The sequence below is a fragment of the Lonchura striata genome, chromosome 18 (assembly GCF_050655825.1).
Source record: "Lonchura striata isolate lonStrDom1 chromosome 18, ASM5065582v1, whole genome shotgun sequence".
Lineage (NCBI taxonomy): Eukaryota > Metazoa > Chordata > Aves > Passeriformes > Estrildidae > Lonchura > Lonchura striata.
Window position 1 is genome coordinate 6,071,790 of NC_140720.1, and position 19,542 is coordinate 6,091,331.

Genomic DNA, 19,542 nt, shown 5'->3' on the forward strand with positions numbered 1-19,542 from the left:
AAGCCTTTGATAAAAATGTGATTATTGTAGGACCATCTCAGTGCTTGTATTCAAGTTCTTTAAGAGTAGATTTTAATTTTTGCTTTAGAACCACCAGATTCAGGTTTCTCATCAAAACTGACTTTTGTCATCTGGAGATGCAAGAGCAGTGTCAGATTGTCCCATTGAATCCAACTTTTGTGGCTCCTGTGTAAAGTAAGTCTCAGAAATCCTGGGACTCTACTAGGACGAAGTAGTAGGTATCAAAGACAACAATAAAACACATTTTCCCTCACAAACTCAAAACCCCCTGAGATGTTTGGAAGACATATGCATCTGCTGTTTCCTAAATTAATTAATCTTTCTCCAAGATATGCCTTGTGGAAAATCTAAAAATTCCCTTTCACTCCTCCCTCTTCTCCCTCCCTTTCCTAAATCACCTTAAAACCATATAAGAATGAAAACAAAGGTCAGGCCTTTATGTTATCTCTAAGTGCTGGGAAAAAAACCCAAACCAAAACACCAAAAAAAAAGTAGAGTTTAGGACCAGTTTTAATTTATTAGCTTTTTTAGGAGTCTCTTACTTAATAAAGATATTTAGTATAAAGATTCCCAGTTGCAGACTGTTGATAGCTGGAATTGGGATTCAAAGACAGCAGAGGTCCACAAACAGAAAGAGCAACAAACCCCTCCTTCTTTCTGCTTCTCCAATACAGAGAGACTTTAAAGTGTATATAACTCATGTTTATTTCTGGGTTTTTTCTCTGCTTCCACAGTTGGAAAAAAATGTGCAAGTTAAAAGGAAAGGTTGTTATCTCCAAAAGTGGTTTTAGGGACTTTACAACATTTGGGAGCAGCTAATTAAACTATTAGAAGTTATTAAATACTTTAAGTACTTTTCCACTAGTAGTCAACAGGAATTAGATCTCTTATTTCTTTGCGTCTCTTTTTAATGTAAAAAGGTGCCTTTCTTTAGGTGCCTAAAGACTTCTAAAAATCTGCTTTTCCTTAAGTCTAGAGTTTCAGGTCAGGCAGAAAGAAAATGTAAGCTAAGTGACAGGAATTGCAGATCTCATACAGACTGACAAGCCATGAAAAATTATCTGCAACCTTCATTATGGTGAGAACATTAAACTGCATTTCAGTGTAAGCAAGCAAAACACCATTGTGGGAAAAGCTACCTGTGAAAATGCAGGGGCTCTGTAGGGAAAGCAGAGATAGTGACACTGATGGAGACATCAGGGCAGTGAGCTGATAGGGCATGAAGAGAGACAGGAGCTGGCTGAGATGGTCTCCAATTACCATGGAAAACCTGGGTAAAGGGGCATTCCCAGACACTGAGGAATTCAGATTTGAATTGTCACTGGAGGTGTCAGGGCAGAGAATTATGACTAGATACACAATTGTTTTTCTCAAAGGATATCATAACCTCTTACAAACATTTAATTAAATTGTTAATTACTTCACAGTCTTATGGCATAAACAGCAGTGTAACTACAGCTGGCTCAAACAAGGAACCAGAAGTGTCCTGAATGCTACACCTGTTCAGATTTGCATTGGATCTGCACTGTTTGAATTTGATTTGGATAGCAGCTCAGTCGGTACATGAGTGATGATCAGGTTTTTGATGACTGGATGTTGATGGAAAAGGAAAGGAATTAAGCCCAGGTGTTCTGCTGTTTAAATCCTAAGCAGACTGTACTGCCTCCTTTATTCTGGAGTTTGACCTAGTGAAAACTCGCTCTGACTTTTTAGAAGGCTTAAGATCCTAACTCCATCTGGCAATTTTAAAAATACTACCTTCCATTTATAATATCCAGTGAGAGAAGGCTTAAAATTACTAAATAATTCTTTGGGAATTTGTTCCCCATACAAGTGAGGAATTATTTGTGTACATGTGATCTGCATGGTGAAAAAAAATCCACATTGTTAGTATGTCAACCTTTTGGGTTTTTTTGAGAAAATATCATATCAGCAAATAAAGCCACATTATCCTGATAAATATTTTCAAAGAGGATGCAAAGCCAGATCAGAGCACAAAAATAGCTTTACTAACAGCTTCTACCGAGATTAAATACATATAAATATATGTATATATCTCCCAAGACAAAATACACAGCTTCATATAATCTGCTAAAGAGAAAAGTAAATATTTTGCAACCACAAATGAAGTCAAAGCATAACATTGTGGTGAGACTTAAGAGGAGTTAACAGACCAAAATGTCTCATTATTTCACAAATTATAGCAGCATGAAAAAACACTCCTTTAGTTTCAGGATACTTAGGTCCATTTCATGAAATAAAAACATGTGATGAAAACAAAGCAGCGTTTCAAGCGCAGCTCCAGACGCTGGCTGAGCTCGGTGCGATCGGTGCAGCGTGAGTGACGCCGAGCCCACGCTGCAGCTATGAGAGATGGCTTCTGCCATGGACATGGACAGGGACACAGCTTCATGCACACCATCTTCTTATGCCCACACCGAGGGCTTTCTCAGGCAAGGTGATACGGTGCATGCTTTAGCTTCCTTTCACTAATGCTATGGATTAAAGTATTAAGGGTAAAAATGCAACTGGTGGCCTTGACCTGGTTTGTAGTGGGCGCCGAGAGCCAAGTTCTGCCCTCAGTTACACCCTGTAGCTCCCCTGAAGTCCATGCCGGTGCCAAGTGTAACTGAGGGAAGAATTCAGCTGTTCAAATATGTCCGTGGTTACCAAGCCAACTGGCAGCCATTGCCAGGGAATAATAGGAGTGTTGAGGGCAAGAACCGAGGAGCCTTCGTGGGGCAGTCTGGAGATCTGCACAGTGCTTGTCTACAGACTGTCTGGCCTCCTGAAGTCAGAGCTATTAGTTTTTCCTACTTGCTCTAATGTACTGCAGACAAAAAGGGCCTTTCACTGGTGAATGCTGATAAATGAAATGCTCACCAGCTGGGGCTCCTGCACCTCTTCGTGCATTGTAGCAGTAACCTTTTGTTTGTGCCAGACCTAAACTTGAAGTTTCATGGGGAAGAGGGCAGATTTGAAAACATTTCAGATTCTAACACAGTAAATCATTATTGTTATTAATGAGGTAGAGCTGAATAGCTTCCAGGCTGTTCAGAAATTTGACACAAAAATACTCATCTTTTTGCAGCACAGTTAGTAGTTATTTACTGCTTCATATTACTGAAATTGGGAATAGGCTTTCTGGCTCTCACACTAACTCCATCTGAGGGAACAAAAGATGGCTTTTAATTTCCCAGATGAAGAATCAAAATTTGGAGTATCTGTCTGTACTCATATTGAAAGAAAGGAACTTAAACTCTGGTATCTTTAGCTGCAGTGCCTTTGGATATCAGGGATACACTGCTGACCAGCTTATACTCCAAGAGCTGTGTGTGGCCTTGGTGAAGTCCTACAGCCACACACTTCCAGTGTAGAAAAACTTCTTGACACTTAATAACCTTGATTTAGGGTATTAAAATGGAAACAAAACATTTATCTTTCTATGAGACAAGTAGATTCTTTGAAATCCTGCTCATATAGCTGTATACTATTAAAAAAGTTTAAACTTCACCAGAACACATTAAAATCCCCTGGCAACCATTTCTATTCAATTTCATAATAAAGATGTAATGAAAAATCAGTTGGACTGTTTGATTGACAGTAATTTTTTTTTTTTTTGCAAGATATTTAGATGGGCAAATTATTTAAAAGAATTGGATGGAATCTCTAACCTGGAAAAGGTTAGAGTGAATTATTAGACTTTCAGCTGAAGTAAGTCTGTCTTGGTTTATTTAAAATAGTGGAAATGTTTCAATTTGTACCAGTTTACTCTTTCCCCTCCCTTGCATTACAAACACCTTGTCATATGAAAAGGTCTTAAATACAGTAAAATTAACAGACAAATACATGAATAAATAAACCATGTTTTGCGAGTTCTAGAACTGAGAAGTCCATAATCACTGCAATAATTTCTTTAATGCTATATAGACCCTTCCATTTTCCCTAGGGCAAATTCAAATCAACTGTTCTTTGCAAGAAGAGATTTCTTCCACCTCCAACAGGTTATTGCAATGTCTACAGTTTCTGACGATTACTGCAGTGATGTAGAAAGAATTTGTGCTTGTATGGTATTGTGCAATCTAAAACACATCAAAGGGACACTTCATGTGCAATATACAAAGACCAAACTCATACTTCCAGTAATCTCCAGAAGAAAATATACAAGCATTTTTCTACAAGGAACTACAGACGTCAGTATTTAGCATTTGCTACAACAAATTATTCAGCAATTCAAATCTGGAGGGGATGTGAAGTAGGAAGAACATTAACTGCTTAAGCAAGGATTTGCACATTTGATTAATGAATACATTTGCTTATCTAAAGCATGCTCTTTCCAAGATCCAGAACTACAAATGGTTCAAAAGGGAAGGACTGAGACATCAATGTCTCAAACTGGGCCTCAGTGTTTCCTAGGCAGCCGTTGGACAACATGGTGAAATACAATACCCAAAGGTGGGAGGGCAGAGACACAGAGTACTCAGCTGTAAAACGAGCCCATTCTAATTATGCTAAAAGATCCTGTGTCTTCAAACAGATGAATGCCATTTACTGAATCACTCCTCCTTGAAGAAACTGCTTTCTAATTATATTTTCTCTGGATGAAGATCCATCTTCAACTGCTTGTTTCTATTTTCATTGAAAAAGAGAATTCTCTTTCAAGAAAAAAAGAAGAGTGGAAATTAAAACTACCTTTACAATTCCTATTTTTTTTTTTAAGAAGAAATGATTGAAAGAAAATACTTTATTTAAAACAAAGGAAACAGTCCATTCCTTCCTTGTTGTCCTGTTAAAAATAAAGAAGGGCAGTCATAATGAGAATTGCCCTTTTTTAAAGTGGTGTTAAAGCATAATACTCTCCACATAACTGCATGAGGAGGACCAATCTCAGATGGCTGACATTGTCAGAATTACGTGGTAATCAGAGCAGGTAATGTTGATTAACTACAGCATTAGGATTGTCTCAAAGGCTATAATGCTGGAGGTTTAGTGTGTTTGGATTTTTTTTGTTTTGTTTTTTGGAGGAGATTTAGCTGTTTCAGTGCTCATCAGGATTATATTTTAGCATCTCAGTTTAGCATTTGTTACTGCATATTGGCCAAGGGTCCACAGAAATTATTAAAACTGACCAGAGATGGAGAGAGGGATAATTCCCTTTTGGTCTGGTGCTGAAAGCCACAGAGAAATGAAATAACATGAAGTGCAAGTCACAAAGGTGGGGTGGGGGGTTGTGTAGAAGCAACATTCATAGGTGTAAATATGCCAAACAAACCTCCCCTTTATACACAGCACAGATTTTAAGAACAACTGAACAGCTTTTCTTTGACCACTGAGAATGTCATCATTTCATCCTCACTTTGTAGTCTTGGCTGAGAAATACCTTGAAACCCAATATTGCCTCATTTCCACTCTAACAGAGACTGCATCCATATTATCTGTGCACAGAAAACACTTTGCCCACAGCTCTTATGCCTCCTGACAACCCTTAGAAGCCTCTGTATTCAGAAAATGGACATGGGACAATGTGAGGCTGGAGATACAAAGCATTTTGTGGGATACATTGCACTGGTTCACCTCCAGCAGTCTCTCAGGGGAGGAGAGGTCCAGAGAAGAGTCAGAGCGATCTGAAGAAAAGTTTGGAAGACAGACAAGAACACAATCTATCAATATAGCCCTCTAAGCATTGTCCTGAAATTTTAATGATATTTGATGGTATTTTCCTTTTAATCTGAATTTTATATCATATCATCATCATCCTAAAGTGGCTTAGGATTTAGTAGACAGATATTATTAGATAGGGTTTTAAGGGTTGATTTAAAAGAGCCTTTTCCATCATTGAAAGCATGAACATGGGATATTCTCACGGCAAAAAAAAAAAAAAAAAAAAAAGGGCTATTTTCCTTAGAACCACTGATGAGAAATTTAGAAGAATAAATGTTCCAGAGAACGGACACTCAGATTACAATCATGTAAATATAATAGAACTGTTGAAGTATAGCAGACAGCATGGTGCACTGACCCTGGTACAGCACAGCCATGGCAATGAGCCTGTTCTGCAAGTCCAATAAAGCAGAAGCAGCAGTCAGCTTCCCATGCAGTGTCCATCCTGGCAAATACAGCTCAGAAAATATTTTAAATATGCAGACTGCTCATGAGAGTTCTCATCTAGCTGGAGAGAAATTCATTACAGCATACATAACATATACATGCACTCTGGGATGTGGAGGATTTGCTTCAAGGTATGCCATTTATTCCAGTATTTTAGTATTGCTCCCAGTATTATTCCAGGGAAAGGACAGAACATTTCTGACAAATGTTAGTAATTTTCTGATTGTTGGATTTACTTACAGTGATGGCGAGTTTACTGAATTGCTGCTGGAATTTTTCTACAAAGGACACCTTGATATGCTTCATCCATCTGAAACATCTGAAATTAATCACAAGGAACAGATGGAATTTTCAAGAGAAAAAGAAAATACTAAAACGCCCACCATAAAAACTAATTCTCTATAAATAATCTCAATCAGGAAAACCTTTACCCCTGAGACGACCCAAGGCTGCTTTTTTAGTAGCTCTTTCCCTTGTGACAAGAGCAAACTTTCCCATGCCACAAATTATTCCCATCCATCATTTTGATACAATCTGAAGGAAACTCATCCTACTGTCTCAATGTGCTCCTTTTGTTCCAGGTTCACATAGGGAAGTATTTGCATATTTGGTCAGTAAAACTTAAATAATTATGATCTTTCTGGCTGGTTTTTACACTTCAGACCAGCAATTTCATTTTTGTAGTTAAATCCTTGCTTAATTGATTTCTCAAACTGAATCCATTTCCAGTTATGTTCTTCTCGATCAACTTCTGCAGTTACCATTGTGTTGACAAGTTTATATTACATCAATTACTGTAGAAGAAATATGTTGGTCTTTCCAAAAAAGGTGTAGGATGGATCAGGAGAGTAGTGCTGCTCACTCAGGAATTGAATATTTGTTTTCTATTTCCTTGATGGAATGGCCTTAACTTTGTGAATTAGTCTGACTCAATCTTTTTTAGAAGCTGATTTTAGCTAAGTCTGATTTGTGAGGCAGGCTGTTTCCTACATGCTTCAGCAGCCTCCCTTCTTGGATCATACCTCTCATTAAGGTCACAAAACAAAACCAGCTTCAGATCCATCATTAACAGCTCCCAGGATTGCTACTTCTGTCCCTTAGTTTCTTATTCCATTGCCATGGTTGCAAGAATAGGAAAATGTTTGACTTGAAAGCAATATTCTTGTACTAATGTGTGTCAAGCCTGTTTTGATTGCAGATTAGAAAAAACATATAGTTTCTCTTCAGTGGGAAATATCACCATTTGCTATTGCTTTGGCCTTATGTACATTGCAAAGAAAAGAACCAGCTAATAGCCAGGTTTTTAGGTGCTCTTTTCAGTCTTCGGTAGCTTGAGGGGAGATGTATTCTTTGCCAAGCCAGGAGATTTGTATTACTGGTTTGAGTTATTGAGTGAATGACTCTGCACTGCACAAGGAATTCCAGTAATAAAAGGCTCCTTCCCAGCCAATGTTCCTGGTCATCCACCTGGGGCAGATGCTGGGAGACAGGAACTGACACTGATGCTGGAAAATGTATCAGAAGAGCCTGAATGATGATATGAATATACACAGAGATGGGAGAGGGGCCAGAAAGGGGAGGGAGCAGCCAAGCTTGCAGGCCTTTGCTCAGTTTATAGGTACATCACTGCTATATCCTATGATGATAACACAGAGCTAAATGATTAGCTCCTGCAATCATTGCAGCAGTGAGGATGACTTACAGGATGAATGGTAAATCCAAGACAGAATTGATTCTGGGCTCTTCTTGCACACAGCAGTGCAAAATGACAGCATTCCCCTGGTTCTGATGTTTTATAAAGGTCATAAAATGTTAGCCCAATGCAGGGCAAAAGGAAATGAAGATTTGATCTGTAATCTGCTTCTTGTAACACCAGAGGGCTGGTACAGCTCTTACCAGCACACCTGTTTGTTATTTTTATTAAATTCAAGAAACAAATGTTGCAAATTTGTCTTGGATTTTACCATTTTTAGCATTTCATTTGCTATAGGGTGAAGTTGGGCTGAAGTGTACTTGCTACATGTTATTGTAGGGTTCCTGCATGTTGCAAGGTAGAAGTGTCTAAGAATAGATTTGCTTTAAACTATGACAACATGTTGCTTTCCTCTGTGCTCTTTTAGAAATAACTCTGAAGTATTATTTCTACTCTAGTTCCAAGCTGTGTAATTCAATTAACTGGAAAAAAAAAAGACAAAAAGTAATACTTCTTATGGTGCACTTTCACCAAACAGAGCAATGAAAACAGCTACCTAAATTATATAAAATTGATTATACTAAGAGATTGTCACAAGTATCTTATAAATATATGAGTGACTGTATTTGGCAGCACTGGTGTGACATTTCATCCTTTGTGAATAAAAGAAAGCAGTTCTACAGTATCACATTTCGGTGTAATACAGAATTTATCAAACTACTTCATCTCAGTGGGACGAACCATGAAGTAACTATTCAGTTGCTTGAGTAAAAAGGAAAGCATAAATAAGAACTCATAGGTTTGATCCAAAATAAAGATATGAGAGAAAATTTCACTTGTTTCATTTTTACTTTGAGTCATGCTTAAAAACAAAAACAAACAAAAAAACTTTGAATCCTTAAAAGACTTTTAATTTCAATTTAAACTTATAATTTTGCCTTTGGGGCTTAGTCAGATGACTACTGAAGTATAAAGAGAACACTTAAATATTTCAGTGCATGTTGAATGATGATCATACTGCTTGCATTAAATTTATCACCTTGCTATAGAATATACTTTTAAAAAGAACACTATAGCCGAAGGACTTTTCCCAATACTGTCCAAATTGGGTAAATAATTATCCTAACCTTTCTAGTTCTTGAGCAGACTCTCTGTCTGGAGAAAAATAATGGGTTTTAAATGAGAAAAATGCAGAAAACACTTTTTCATGAGTCTTCTCCTGCAGATATTTTAACTCTACACGTCCATGCCAGTTATGAGCCATGCTGAAGTTCTCTTTACACATTTTGAAGTACTGGCCCAAAATTCAAATCACAGGTCTTGTGGACTCTGGTAAGTTTTTGATCAAGTTTTGAACTATATCAGCATGAATATTTTTTTAAAATTTCAGCTATCCTCCTACTGCAGCAGTAACAATTACAGTCATCAATAAACATGAGATACACAGTGCTAACAGCCAGAGTTATTTTAGTCACATCCTACCTAACTCAACTCAGAGCCCATGCAGTTCCAATGTGTTTTTCCTTTGGCAGCCTTTTATTTGTGGTTTAGAACCATTTCCCACCAAGTGTTTTATCAGCATCCAGAAGCTGGTCTCATATAGCAAAACTTTAATTATAATTCTTTTCATTATGAGTCGAGGGACTAAATATTGACCAAGAAATTTCCTTAGTCTTGAATGTTGACAACTTTTTCCCATATGATATCAGGAAAACCTTGATGGGAAACCATCTGTAAGCCACCTGAGAGTTCTGGGGGTTTTATTTCGTGAAGGGAAAGACAACCCTACCCTGCCTGGGGATTATTGACTGATTGAACAACCCCTCTCCTCTGATGTTATCTCACTTTTTTGACATAGTTTCTTTCACGCCTCTTGCCTGATCTTGGAGTTTTTCATTGTTGCATCCTCACTTCACTCCATATAAGCAGCAAACAGAACACAGGCCTTGACCAAAAGTCATCACGTCACTCTGCAGAATACTAAAATCCAGAGAGCAGCGGATAGGAAATGTCATCTTTTAATCAAACATCTCCGTGTGCTGCAGCACGGTTGTGCGTGTGGGCCGCACTAGAGGGCAGTGGGATATTGCACTTCAGGATATTGCACTTCAGGATATTGCACTTCAGGGAAGCATTCCCTCCGGCCGCTGCCCAGCGAGAAATCCGCCCCGCTTCTCCCCGCAGCTTGTTCGGGTCCCCGGGCTGGAGCTGCTCCGAGGTGCTCACACACCCCATCACAGGCAGGCCGCCCGATTAAGCTCTTTTTGTGCCTGCCAAGAAAACTGTACATATTCGTTCAGACGCCAGCAAAATCAAAGTGCTTTATGTCCGTAACATTTAGGCAAATCTGCCATCAGGAAATTGCACTGAATATAAGATAAATGTAAATTATGTTAAAGACAGTGTACTGAAAAATATAGTGTAAAATTTCTTACATTGGGTTTTTTTTTTTTCCTTGGGTGTGAATTGAAGTACCTGTACAAGAAGCTCTGTTATTGTCCAAAACAGATGTGGGACACTCTGTGAACACTTGCCTGGTTTCCCTGCAGAAGGTCCTGCTGGTAATGTGCTGATATGGAGATGATAGATGGGAGATGGAGATATGATTTCAGGAATATCCAGGCCATCTTATCTAAGAGAAACTTTGTCTCTTGCTTTCTCCAAAACACCTCTTGATTGTGCACTGAGCTGACTTCTTTGCTGAGGCAAAGTTTTGACTTAATCAGGGTTTGTGTGAGTGAAGCTGGATGTTCTTGAGTGAAGTTTAACCTAAAGGAGCATTGTAGAGTTGACCATATGCTATTTATTTCATGAGAAAGCCAAAGTGTCTTGCATTTGTAGTGCTGATTCAGAAAACTTGAGTAACTTCTTTTTTCTGCCTTTAGCCGAGTGAAGCATTTTCTCTCATATTCTGTCTATAGTGCGTAAATGATGCACATGTTAATGAAAGCACATCAAGATAAATTTTTCATTGCAATTACACTGATTACTCTTTCATTTCATTTCAGCCATAATGAGGATTCTATCCCATCCTTTGCACTTCATTACCCCACACTCCTTCAAGCAGAACCAATATTTTATCAACAGAACCAGTACACCTCTACAATTTCACACTGGTTCCTTTTTTCCTCTAACTTTTCACAGATTGGGTCCTCACAGAGTAAATCTCTTCAGAGGCAAACTTTTATATGCTGTTGCCATGAGCTATGTGGTGACATATAATGTTATGTTTATATATATTTGAGGGAGTGAGAGACCCTGTTCTCCTCAAATGAAGGCATTAATGCCAGAATCCATCTTTAGAGCCAAGTTATTGATGAATGAGAAAAGGTTTCAGTGTGAGATATCAGTGATATTATACCATGGTAAGTCTCAGTGAGAAACAGCAAACTGTTAGAAACTTCCATGAATTATATTTTGGACAATGCTTGTTCCTTGAAATTATCAATCTTCTGCACAATAATTAGACCCATGTGAAAGGTGGTGTAAAGAGAAGCACACAAACGTTAAGTTAACCTTTACAGGAACATAGTAAAATTATAATAGAATTGAGTGAACAATCCCATTCTGATCTGCTCAGTCTAAAGTCTGGATTTACAACCCTAAATGGGATTAGCAAAATTTACAAGCTTTTTAATCCATCTAGTTCTATTCTTTTAAAAATTTGCCTGTAAAAGTACAGACACTTTGAAAGATTTATGTCATTAAATGTCCACAGACTAAGCAGAGTTGGCTTGGGCCTTAATTTTAAAACATTTTTAATTTAAAAACCTTAGATCACGATTAATTATATGCAAATTGGATGTACTTTAAAATCTGCCTTTACAAAAGAAAGTAGAGGGCAGCTAACTGCAGATATAACATTAGGGATTTTGCATTTTCATAATTTGTATTAGAATGAGCCTTTCTGAAACGACCTCATTTTGAATTTGGGGGGGAGCAGAAGAAATATTTTATATTTATCTAGGCAGTTTTGACTAATAATCCAAAAGATGTTACCAGGTAGATGTTTAAAAGACAAAATGGCATTTTCATCCATTCTGTTTTTGTTATTAGTAAACAAAAGCATAAAACAGAGCACTTGCCTGTTCTCATGGTGACCAGGAAAAAAATCAGAACATAGAAAAAAATAATTTTTTTTTTGTCACACTGGATGTGAACAGGAACTTGAAAAAGCCTGTGTAGGTGAAAGGCAAAGCAAAGCTTCCACTGTCTTAGTGCAGGACTTCACCCTGTGCAGGCAGTTGTAGACTGTAATTAATATATCTAAGCACAAGGTTGGCAATTCATCATTTTGCTGAGTTTCATTATTTGGAGAAAACTTAAAACTTCCAGCTGCCAGATCTCAGGGTGTACTTGGTTTTCAAGCATTTCTGCAGTCCTCACAGATAGGGAGCCATTAAACAAATGTTCAAAGATGCCTATGACCAGATGGGATTGGATTTGTTTATGCACATATGTGATGGAGTAAGCAGGGATTTAATGAGATTTTAAAGGTATTGAATTGAGGTTTCTGATTCAATTCACTGAGACAGTAAAACTGCAGGGTAAAAATTCTGCATAATATTTGCACCAGAATTTACTTCTGTGTATGATTCTCACAAATTTGAGTGAGGTTCTTCCTGGGGACTGCTAGTCCCAACTGAGAGCCTGCCTCAATGTTTTCTTCAGTGATGGCCAGATCCTAAGTTTTTTTCATATACAAAAGTATTAAAGATGTACTTCAGTCTCTGAATAGCATAAATTAGGAAAATGCTTATTTTTTAATAGCTAAATAAAATTTGCTTTTTCATTTTTTTTCCAGTGTTTTTCCAAAGCTACATGAAACATCAGGAAAGTACCAGGAAAAAGGAAACCAAATGCTGATGTGACTTCTCAGATAAAAAAAAAAAAAGAAAAAAGATGCTGTGTCTACATTGCTCCTGTTGTCCCTGCACAGAGCAGTGAGCACTGTGTGCCCAGTGGTGCCCTTGTTTGTCACACGGTATCTGTGGCCCTTTGCAAATGCTTTGATATTCCTTCCTGGCTCTCCTGTGTTTGGTATCCAGTTTCCTGTAGTCTTTCCTCACTCCTAAACTCTATTTACTGCCCTTTTCCAGGTGCTGCTTTGCCCTCACTTACTTCCCATGCATGCCTTTCTGTGCCGAGGTATTTTTGCTTTCCTTCCCCTCTGCCACATTCCAGAGCTGGTGATCCTGCTGCCAGCTGACTCACCAGGCTGCAGATGCAAGGTCATGCTGTAAGACAACGAGGCTGCCAATTTAGGACATCACCCACTGGATCAGAACACAGCAGTTTGTTTGTCAGCCTCCTCAGGGGATCAGGATCTGGGTAACTACTGAAGCCAAATTTAGGATAATACAAAATCCATTGATTTCGATACTGCAGTGCCCATTTGGTTCCCAAACTGGGATGTTCCAACTCATTTTGAGTTTGCTCCCTAATGAGGCAGCATCACCAACACTTTGAAAAGATGGGTATTTCTGTACCTAGACTGTGCTGCCCTGCACAGCCACTCTTCAACACAGGCAGAATCCACCCAGGGGAAACAGGCAGGATTCTTCTAGAGGATCTGCTGAGAAGGAAGTAGAGATATGGAGCAAAGCCAGTGTTAAAACTCTTAAGCAGTGTGAGAGGGGATGAGTCTCAAGTGCTGCCCATGCCACACAGCTGTGAGAGGAGAAGAGGGTTATTTGCTTCTGCAAATTTAATACTTTGCCTCTGTTTTATCCAGAGTTTTAACTGTTTGCAGCAGTGGAAAATGCTAATAGTAGTTGAAAAATGTTAAATTATTTCACAAAAGTAAAAATACTTTTTTCCTCATTTTTCAATGACAATTGGAGCATTGTGCCCAATTTTTGCCCAAATCGGAAGATTTATTTTTCTCTCTTAGCATGTTTTTCTAGCTCCACTTTATCTTTAGAAATTAACAATTGAAAAGTGGGAGGAAAATGAGATGGGAAAAGCTTAAATATTTTGTATTTGCATTTGAAACAAATCCAATAACTATTTTTAATGTATTATTTAAAACCAAGTGAAAAATCAGAACTTATTTATTCACGTAGTCTACTGTGTTACGGATTTCCCCAATACTTGAAAAAAAGTAATTGCTATTTGTGGGACAATGAAGGTGAGATAGACAAAAACACCATTTTACTTGATAAACAGCAACTAACAGAGGAATCCAAAGTGAAAGGCTCAGTGTCCCTTTAACCCACCCAAAAGCCTGTGACATCAGAGTAAGCTTCTACAGCATTGGCAATTTCCTCTGATATCCCCAGTAAAGCAGAGGAACTGTGTGGATATTTCACTACCAAAAATAGACCCCACTGTCCAAGCCCTCTGGGATTTCATTCCTTTGATCTCTGCTGCGAAACCATTGAAGGTGTTTTACTGCAACTGCCATTCTGAGGAGTTAAAAAAGAACCTTTTTTATTTTCCTCCTTGTTTGCTGCTGTAAGCAAACTTAGTCCCCAACAAAATAACATTTGAGTTGGAGCCTCTGTGCAAGGCAAGGGTCGAGCAGTGCAGATTATTATATTGCTTTTTACCTTTCAAAATATCAGGAGAAAACAGAAAACAGCAAATGTCAAAGCTATCTTATCTAGAATGCCCTAAGAACTTGATGTTTCCAATAGTGCCACTATGCTAAACTAGCACAGTTTTGCAGCTTTACAAATTAGAAGATAGTCCCATTTCCAGAGACTTTGGGCACATTTGTGTTCCTTCATTATTTGGCCTAGAAAATGAAAATGTGCAATTTGCATATTTCAAAATATGTCTCTACTAAATGAAAAAAGAGAAATACCCCTGAAAAACTGCCCTGTTGTTTAAATTGAAGATTTGATTATAAAATATACTGAATATATTTTATTACATAATTTTAAACAAAAATCATAGTCTATCCTCAGAATGCTCTTGTCCTGCTTAACACTGACCAACATAATTTCATATTTACTACTGTCTTTTCAGTGCGGTTTTTATTCTTCCCCCTCATTTTTCTTAATTTCAACAGTTGCTGATTCCAAAAGAAATTAATTCCTATTTCCATATAAATACAGATCCACAGATCCAAATACATATTTTGGGAAGGCAACCAAGAATCCATGCAGGATTTTTACAATACATCAAAATGGACAAGCAGCAACAAACATAAAAATAATAGCTGGGCAGCAGATGATCCTTGAGAGTGATGTTTGTGCTCACTCCCTGCAGCAGGAAGCAGGGCCAGGTTGGTAGCTCAGTGGGCTACGATGTCAGAAGGTCAGATCACACACTAGGATTTGGGCTCATCCCAAATGTTGACACAGTATTGAAAGGGGAAGGGAAAGGGGAAGACATGTGACAGTAAAGGACATTGTATTCAGCAGTAAATGTCAATTGGAAATATCCATCATTGGGCTGGGGAGAGGAAAGTCCACTATGGCATCAGCACAAAGATTTGTTCTTCTACTGTTGCTAAATATTGAATTGGGTTGGTAATAAGCACCAGATCTGGAGAAGAAGAGTCTACTTACAGTAAATATTCTTTAATATTAATTTAATTTTAATTAAATGGATTGAATATAGATTTCCATCTGACAAAAACAGAGCCCACCATGCTAAAATTTTGTGAGTGCTATTTGGCTTGGCATGCTTTCCTTCAAAATACTGCCTTGATAGTTAAGGTAAAACTACAGGATCATCATGGAATTCTTAGATATTCTAAATCTGAATTTCATCTTCTCTTTTTAATACATCTCAACCTTGCCCAGTTGGCTCTTTCCCAGCTTTTAACCTTTCAGATATGATCTGCAGCTGCTGGATGCAACAGGAAATGAGCAATAACAAATGGCACCAGTAACATTTCTGGGAGTGTGCAGCTCAGCCTCAGTTTGTCTGCTCTTGCTGTCCTTTTCCAAACTTAGTCACCAGGCTTTCACTCAATATTGCTTGTGTAATGAAATGTAATGCTTATTATGATATTGTTTCAAACTTATTAGCTTATTATGATGTTGTTTAAAAAAGATTCAGAAAGTCTGCCTTCATTTAATTTAGTTTAAATTTTCCAGCTTTCTCACCAATTTCATACCAATAATTTTAGTTAAAATAAGAAACTAAAGCAAGAAAGCAGCCTACAAAAAGCATCTTGCCAAAAATATCTATGTACCTGTTTTTAATACAGATCTTGATTGTAGGTTTTTCATACACTTGTATGTCTCATTGTATCTCAGTTGAAGTCAGTCTGTTAAATAACAGCATCTGGAAAGAAAATAATGCTGCCTTCTCAGAAGAGTTTACACTGTAATCTCCTAGATTTATTAATATTGAAAATCTTGTAATAATTCAGCTTGGAAGGGACATATGGGATCATCTCATCATCCAGTCAAACCCACAGACCAGAGCAGCACCAAATTTGAAGCTGGCTCTAATTTCAAGGTCAGATAAATCGCCTGGGGCCGTGTCCACTTTAGCTTTGAGTATCTCCAAAACCAGAGATTTCAGAGTCTCTCAAAGCAACTTGTTTCTTTACTGATTATCATCACTGAGAAAAACTTCCTTTATTTTGGCATAAAACATTCTGATCTCTACTGGCCATTTAAAAAAAAAGAAAGAAGAGCAAAATACAAGTCTTCTACACAAGTCATATTTTCACAACAAACTTACTGGCAAAGACATTGAGCATACAAGTCTGAAAGACAGGATGGGTTAAGCACAAAATTGTGAAACATACTTAATGCAAAGGAAGGACTTATGTGCTGCCTATAATTGCATTTGGTGACCTGGCAGGTATTCTAGGCTTGACTTTGCTGAAAGACCTTAAAAGATCCTGAGATTATTTCTTTATTCTTATTCTCTAACTTGTTCCAAATGGATTTAAAAGTAGTTTTTCTAAATGCCTGACTGTCATTGTAGTGAATTTATCAAACTCATTATTCAGTGGTAATACTCTCAACTTCATGGTTCCTGGAACCACACCTTAAATGTTATCAAGGGTCAGTTTATTCCCATGTTACAAGAAAAAAATGCGTGGAAGGCAACATACTCTTACACATGCCCACCTCACACTCTGAGACAACAGGCCCTTCTAGTATCACAGTAATTTCCTGCTGAAAACATGTTCCTACTGTTTGTTTTAATTTGAATAGTTGAACAGCATCATGAGCCTTTCACGGGGTAAATGGTTGGGCAGGCAATTTTGGCCTCTTGTGAGATCCACTCAAATATACAAATCAATTATATGGCATCCATGCTGAGAAAACATATTAACTTTAAAATGCACAGCAGTAGCCTGGTCTCAATAAAAATAATATTTAAAATCCACTCTTAAAATACAACTCCAAGTTGCAGCTGAATGTGAAATATCCATTTCCAGGCAATTGCACACAATTTCTATCATGCTTTGGAAGACATGCATATGCACCAGCAATAATAAAAGCTGAACCCCCACGGCTCTGAGTGATCGAAACAGGGAAAGACTTAAAACCTTCCAAAATATGCAGAAATGCAGTGAGCCTTGTGACTTCACAGCAGGCCTCTGGTCACAGTTTGTACAGCACAGAGGAACCCTTGGCCTTACGTGTTGTAGTAGAACTGCTTCAATCCCAAACTTGTCAGTCTAGGAATAACATGATTCATTCTCATGGGTTTCTTCCATACAAGAAGGATGATAAGACTATTAAGCTTGGAGCAAAACCTGATTCTTACAGTCCATCATATAATCTCTTTTGCCTCGAGAGCTGAAACAGGCCTTAGAAAAATATTAGAATTTGCAGAAAATCCAGAGAGTGCAGGTAAAGACAAACTCAAATCTTAATATTGCAGGTACTTGTGCTTACACTGCAGGAACAACTTTCAGTTTAACCTGCTTCACAGCTGGGATGCGGAAAATTTTTCACAAGCTAAAATGAATATGTGTGTTCAAGGCCTTTTGACATGGTTATTAAGGCAGATTCCATCAAAACACTTATTCACAGGATGCAGTCCTTACTTTGGAAATGAAGGTTTCCAGTGGAGAATTCCCATTTAAAATGTTCCTGCCTCACAGCAGGATTTCACGACACATTTATAATTCAGATTCCAAATGAGAATAATTGTTTATGGCCAAGTTCTCAAAGAACAGGGAATGCTGAGCTAACAGAAAGATTACCTTCTCTTTATGTGTACAGATGTAACCCTAATTAATACGTTCCTTGGCAGGTACAGAGAAGAATGAGTAGGATGCTTTAACACCAGTTTTATTTACCTTACTGATGAGGACTCCAAAGTCTGCAGTTGTAAACAAGAGTGGAATGAAAAAACTCTCAGCAAAACCAATTTTTCTGTAGAGATTTGTTCTTTTTTATTGCTCCTCAAAAAGCATTTATCTTTCATGCAGTCCATCTGGATTTATAACAACTCTATTCCTGCCACCAGCCTTCTTTTCTATTCTGGAAACTTAACTTCTGTGGAAGTTTTCAGTGTCTTTTAACTGAGATGAGTGAGAACAAATTTTTTTGTATGAAAGTGTAGTAGTTTGATCAGAGAACTACAGTGAGACAGTAAAGTTGGTTATGAATTATCATCTTGGTAGAGGAAGGCAAATCTGTGCTTAGGGAGAAATCACTCTAGCTGAGTAACACTTAAGTATCATTAGATCCCTTTTGAAAATGTTCTTTGTACACAGGAAACTGGCATAATGGGAAGCAAAATTGTTGCTGGGAAGATTGATCATCTACTAGCATGGACTAGCATCAGCAGTCTATCCCCCTGTCTTCTCACATTTTTTGTTCCACTAAATTATACATCAGATGATGACCTGCTTGAGAAGTGAAGCATGAACCAGTTGTTTCCTGAGCAAAGACAAGGTGTGCTTCTCTTTGCACATCATCTTCTAAGAGGCAGCAGCAGTGACTGTGAATCTGACATCATTCTCTATGTTGACTTTGAGTTACTGAGAATATTTCCCTTACTTCCAACTCAAATACATTCGTTTTACAGAGGGATTACATGGAAAGAATGGATTTGAACGGCTGGAGCACATTGTGGAAGAATGGTTTATATTTATTTTGATACAGCATCATTCCTTATGGAAACAGGAATGGGGAACCAGTCATTCCAAAAAAACCACTTCTTTCTCTGAAGAACCTGCCAAAACATGCTCAGTAAGAGCTGCTAAATTTAGAACAAAAGTTCTATATGAGAATTGATCCAAAGCTTAATATAATTTATGCAAACTCCGATATTGCACTTCCAAGCAGATACCTGTTTGTTGACTGAAACTACAGCATTTTTCTAGTTCTATTTGGCTGCTGAAAAACTTCATTAGTCCCTGCTAATCTGTAGTGTGATACCTCCCAATCTGTTAACTGGGGTGGATAGAGAAGATGAGGGGCTCAGTTATCACCAAACAGAAATGTTCATTCTTTTTTTATTCAATCATTTGCTTACAACAGATTATTAATAGAATAACTTTGAACTCCAGTTTTGGGCAAGCTGATGAAACAAAATGAACTTTGAGGTGCTAAATTAACAAATAGCATGTGAAGGGGGTTTCATGTTTTATAGACCTGTGCACCAGAATTCATAATGCATGGTGACTTAACAACTTTCACTGCAGGTAAATTCCAGCACAAGATATCCAGAAAGGCTCACATGATACATGTATAATTTATGGAAGATGAATATTTAATCAGGCATTAATCATGTTCTAAAATGATTTAGGAATGTCTTTACATCCAAAGACTGAAAATACCCAATCT